This window comes from Suricata suricatta, chromosome 2, assembly GCF_006229205.1.
Source record: "Suricata suricatta isolate VVHF042 chromosome 2, meerkat_22Aug2017_6uvM2_HiC, whole genome shotgun sequence".
In the NCBI taxonomy this organism is placed as follows: Eukaryota; Metazoa; Chordata; class Mammalia; order Carnivora; family Herpestidae; genus Suricata; species Suricata suricatta.
This window is the reverse complement of record NC_043701.1, coordinates 54,902,308-54,908,307: the sequence shown is the minus strand read 5'-3', so window position 1 is coordinate 54,908,307 and position 6,000 is coordinate 54,902,308.

The following is a 6,000-nucleotide window of genomic DNA, read 5'->3' as shown; positions in this document are numbered from 1 at the left end:
TATATATATATACACACACCACATCTTCTTGATCCATTCTTCAGGTGATGGACATTTAGGCTCATTCCATGTTTTGGCTATTGTTGACAGTGCTGGGGTACATGTGCTCCTATGCATCAGCACTTCTTTATCCCTTGGGTAAATCCCTAGCAGTGCTATTGCTGGGTCATAAGGGAGTTCTATGGATAGTTTTCTGAGGAACCTCCACACTGTTTTCCAGAGCGGCTGCACCAGTTTACATTCCCACCAACAGTGTAGGAGGGGAGGCACCCCTGACTTTTAAAACTTTTGATAATACGTCATCTAATTGAATTTTTCCATCATATTATTCTAACCATATCTACTTCAAATTTCTTTGCATTGTATTCTACCTTGTCTGGTGTCATTGGGTGTCAATCATCTGGATCCCAGAGTATAGAGCACATGATACACAGTCTAGGAATTTACTTCTCATTCTTTTGTATCAAGGATGCAATTGTTAAAATCCTGCTCAGGTTCTGGCCAATATGATCTTGTGTCTTTTGTTTCTCATACTATGCCACTTTCGGGCCAGAATTCTCTATTCTGTATTCATGACCTTTACATTGTGAACTCACAGTTCCTCCCATCAAGAGCTGGTCTACTTTCCCATCTCAATCTAGGCTGGCCTCATTATAGGCTACAGCCAATGGAATTTGGTGGAAATGACAGTGCACCAAATCTGAGCCTAGACCTTGGAGGCCTTGTATACATCTGCACTCTCTCTCTCTCTCTCTCTCTCTCTCTCTCTCTCTCTCTCTCTCTCACCCCCAAGCTGCTGCCATGAGAACAAAGACTGGACTGTTTGCTGAAGGATGAGTGATCACATGGAAGAGAGCCAAGCTGTCCTGGATGGGGTTGTCCTAGATCAGCCAGCTCCCAGGAAACCTGCCAACTGTCCACATGGATGAGCCCAGCTGAGATCAGCTTAGTTGGGCACAGATCAGCAATTTATAGCCAATCTACAGATTCATGAGAAATAATACATGGTTGTTGTTTTAACAAACTAAATTTTGGCATAGTTTGTTATGCAGCATAAACTAAGTGATGCAGCTACATTTAAGCACATCAGCTATTTAAAGATTCATAAACACGTGATAAAATGCACTTCAGACGTGTTGGAGTAATTTGCTTTCTCACTAGCAGAAGCACACTGCACCCTGACAAGTAACTTTTTAAATGTGTATTTTGGGGGAGGAAACTTAATGAGTGCAAATGGTTTCTCAATTTAATTGGCATGTATTTGCTTCACAGAACTATTTAAAAGTTTTTAATGCTTTCATTATTTGTTTTAAATCATCCATTAACATTTTTTAGTGTACTTTGTCCCACTTTTGTATAAATTGGTTTTTAAAAATCTCTATGAAAAACCCTTCTGTGTATTTTAAATATCTAATTTTTGTCCAGACACTTTACTTTCTTTTAGGTTTATTTATTTATTTTGAGAGAGACATAGACAGCATAAGTGGGGGAGGAGCAGAGAGAGTGGGAGAGAGAGATGATCCCAAGCAGGCTCCTCGCTGACAGCACGAAGCCTGATGTGGGGCTTGAACTCACAAACCGTGAGATCATGACCTGAACCAAAATCAAGAGTTGGACACTTAACAAACTGAGCCCAGATGCCCCTGTCCAGACACTTTGAAATTCAGTCATATGCATTGCAGCATGTTGGCCTCCCCAAATGGATTTATATAAAAAACATTACTGATGGAACAAGCTAAGAAATATTGAATGCCACCATGTTCAATGCTACAAACTTCACATTTGTTATCCCACTTCAACCTCAACAATTTTTAAGGTAAGTAATATTAATAAGTCAATCTCATATACAAGAAAATTGAATTTAAGTAAAAATTTTAACAACACAAAGCAAGTAAATGGTAGGACCGTGTTTTCAAATCCAGTCATTGATTGGAGTCTATATTCATCATCACTACCTTCTAATTCTTTCATGAGATGAAGGCTTTGCATTTCCAAGAAAGGAGAACACAGCAATATGTGTTTCTATGTTTTTGTTTTTTTCTGTCTGACTGTGTTTCAATGCCTAAGCCATACTTTGATTAGTGAAAAATCCTTCTGGAGTATGGTAAATTGATAAACATTCATAGTTCATAATGGTCTGCCACTTTTTAAAATACATATCTTGATGGAAAGTTAGGTGAAGGCAAATCAGCCAGCTGCCACCCTGACTTGATAATTCTGTTATCAATACATCTTAATGATCTAAAATTATTACAAACCTAAAAGCACACTGTAACTTACTTTACTATACACTTAAATGACAAATCTTGTTGTTTTACTTCCTGGCTTTAAAAAGCATTATGTTCTCCATTACTTACAGAACTAAGTCTAAAATCTAGAGCAGGGCATGTTTGGGTCATTACCCTCTATCTCAAACCTTTCTACCCTGTTATCCTTGATCACCTCTCTTTTTGCTCCGCTTAAATTGAACCTTTCACCATCTCCAAATACATTCTATACCCTCAGTCTTTCTGATCACCTCACTTCCACATACACTGTTCTTTCTTCTGAGTATGGATTTCCCCTTTTGGCCAAACAATAAACTCCTCTTCTTCCTTTAAAGTCCCATTCGTGGAGGCTTCTCTCGCTCCCCAGCCATAATTAACATGCTCAGTCCCCTCACCTTGATGGCACATCTCGTTCCTAGCACTTACGTCACATTGTTTTTATATATTTTACTTAACTACAAGTTTATATACTCTTCAAGTATTATTCATCTTTATGCTGAAGCTCAACAAATAAAAAATTATTGATTTAATAATATTAAAATATATGCAAGAAGTAGAAAAGATAGCCAGTGAGATAATACCAAAAAAGCACACAGATTAAAAAAGAAGAAATAAAATTCTATTTTATTCTTGAATCTTTGTCTATTCTATTCACAGACAACATAGTTGTCTACATTGAAAATTCCAAGTGATTTACACAGAAGCTCCGAGAATTAATGAGTTTAGCAAGATCAAAGGATAAAAGAAAAATGTAAAAAATACTCCTTCATTTTTTTCTCTATTCCAGCAATGACCAAGTCTCCATTAATCACGTTTTAAAATTTCCTGTATTTTGGGGTGCCTAGGTGGCTCAGTCGATTAGGCCTTTGACTTCGGCTCAGGTCAGATCTCATGTTCCAGAGTTCGAGCCCCACATCAGGCTCTGTGCTGACGGCTACCTCAGAGCCTGGAGCCTACTTCCGGTTCGTTCTGTGTCTCCTTTTCTCTCTGCCCCTCCCCCTCTCATGCTCTGTCTCTCTCTGTATCAAAAATAAATAAAACATTAAAAAATTTTTTTTAAATAAAAAATAAAAATAAAATAAAATAAAATAAAATTTCCTGTATTTTACAACGTATTGACATTATAGGAGTCTTTACCCAGGAAGTGAACAACTTTTCTATGAATACACCTTTCATATACAAACCAACTAATTCTGAGTCCATACTCCCAACCATCTCCTTTTTTTTTTATTTTTAAAATGTTTTTTATTTATTTTTGAGAAAGAGAGAGAGAGAGAGCAGGGGAGGGTCAGAGAGAGAGAGAGAGAAAGAGAGAGAGAGAGAGAGAGAGACAGAATCCAAAGAGGCTGCAGGTTCTGAGCTAGCTGTCAGCACAGAGCCTGATGTGGGGCTCGAACCCACGAACCATGAGATCATGACCTGAGCTGAAGTTGGACGCTTAACCGACTGAGCCACCCAGGCACCCCGCAACCATCTTTTTTATCTAACTCTCACACACCAAGACAATATTTCCCCCACCCTAAGTCACCGCAGGGCCAGTACAGAACAACTTGAGACCGCCTCTGTAGCCCAGAGCCCACTAAAATTATTCAAACTCTCCGATCCTAAGTTTGTTCGAACTTGCCTGTCCTGCTCCCCTGCTTCCTTCCAACAGAGCACAAAATAAAGACTCTGGCCCATGGTCTCCCCTCGCCCTTTCTGCCTCGTGACAGACCAGGTATTTCCCCATGTGTCCTGGCATGTCCTGCTTCCTGTTTCTAGCGATTTGTAAACTTCCTCCTTCCTGACAATAATTTCTGTGCCTGCACATCCATAACTGTTTGGAAATAAATCCCAGGTACATTTTAATACAAAATGAAATTCAAAATTGAAATTAATATCTTTTACAATAGGACCAAAAATACAATTCTTAGGTATATACCTACAAAATGTGTTTATGCTCTATATGCTAAAATCCCCAAATAGCAATCTCATAAAGAAAACATAAATAAATGCAAAGATACACTAAATGTATAGATTGGAAAACTGAAAGAAATTGGAAGATTGTGAAAATGTCAGTTCTTCTGTTTAACTCATCCCTCCACCCCTATCCCTCCAGCAACCCTCAGTTCACTCTCTTATTGAGGAGTCTCTTATGGTTTGTGTCCCTCTCTGTCTTTACCTTATCTTTCCTTCCCTTCCCTTATGTTCACCTGTTGAGTTTCTCAACTTCCACATATGAGTGAACTCGTATGATACATCTTTCTCTGACTGACTTGTTTTGCTTAGCATAATAACTTCATCCATATTGTTGCAAATGGCAAGATTCCATCCTTTTTCATCACCGAATAGTATTCCATTGTGTGTGTGTGTGTGTGTGTGTGTGTGTGTGTGTGTGTGACATCTTCTTTATGCATTCATCAGTTGATGGACATTTGGGCTCTTTCCACAATTTGACTGTTGTCAATAGCACTGCTATAAACATGAATGTGTGTGTGCCCCTTCTAATGAGCATTTTTGTATCCTTTGGATAAAGGTGACAGTCATTAAGTAGGGCATGTTTTAGGGTGAGCATAGGGTATCATATGTAAGGGATGAATCACTGGGTTCTACTTCTGAAGCTAAGACTACATTGTATGTTAACTAATTTGAATATAAATAAAAATAAAAAATATCTTTAAATTACAAAAAAAGTCAGTTCTTCTGATGTTGATACATACATTTAACACAACTGAAGTCAAAACTCTAGCAGAAATTTCTTGTAGCTATTGATAAACTGATTCTAAAATTTATATGTAAAAGCAAATAAATAAGAATAGTCAAAACAATTTTGAAAAAAAACCAAATTTCGAGGACTATACCTGATTTCAGGACTTAGGATAATCCTATGTAATTAAGATAGTGCAATATTAGCAAATTGACAAACAGATCAGTGGTAAAGAACAGAGAATCCAGAAAGATACCAAAGGCATTCAATCAAGAAAAGATAGTCTTTCCAATATATAGTGCTGGAATAATTTGACATCCATTCGCAAAAACAAACCAACCCTACAACTTATACCTCACATCTAAAAACAAAAAAAAATCATTCCAAGTAGCCCAAAAACCTAAGTGCAAGATGTAAATGTGTAAAAGTCTTTAAAAGAAAAAATCAGCCAACCTCTTGTAACCTTAGAGAGAGGAAGACATAGCATCCAAAGCAGACTCTAGGCTCTGAGCTGTCAGCACAGAGCCCCACATCGGGCTCCAAACCACAAATCATGAGATCATGACCTGAACCGAAGTTGGACGCTTAACTGACTGAACCACATAGGCACCCCTTGAGTTTTTGGTTTTGTTTTTATTTCTTATTTTAGAGAAAGAGAGGGAGAGAGTGGGGGAGGGGCAGAGGGAGAGAGAGAATGTTAAGCAGGCTGAATGCTCAGCACGTAGCCAGACCTGAGGCTCAATCCCATGATTCTGGATTCATGACCCTGGGATCACAATCTGAACCAAAATCAAGAGTCAGATGCCTAAACTGCTGAGCCACCCAGGTGTCCCAGATATCATATTTCTTTTTTTTAATCTTTTTTAAATGTTTTATTTATTTTTGAGAGAGAGAGAGAGAGAGAGAGAGACAGCATGAGCAGGGCAGGATCAGAGAGAGAAGGAGACACAGAATCCAAAGACAGGCTCCAGGCTCTGAGCTAGCTGTGAGCCTGATGTGGGGCTGGAACCCACGAACCGTGAGATCATGACCTGAGCCGAAGTTGGA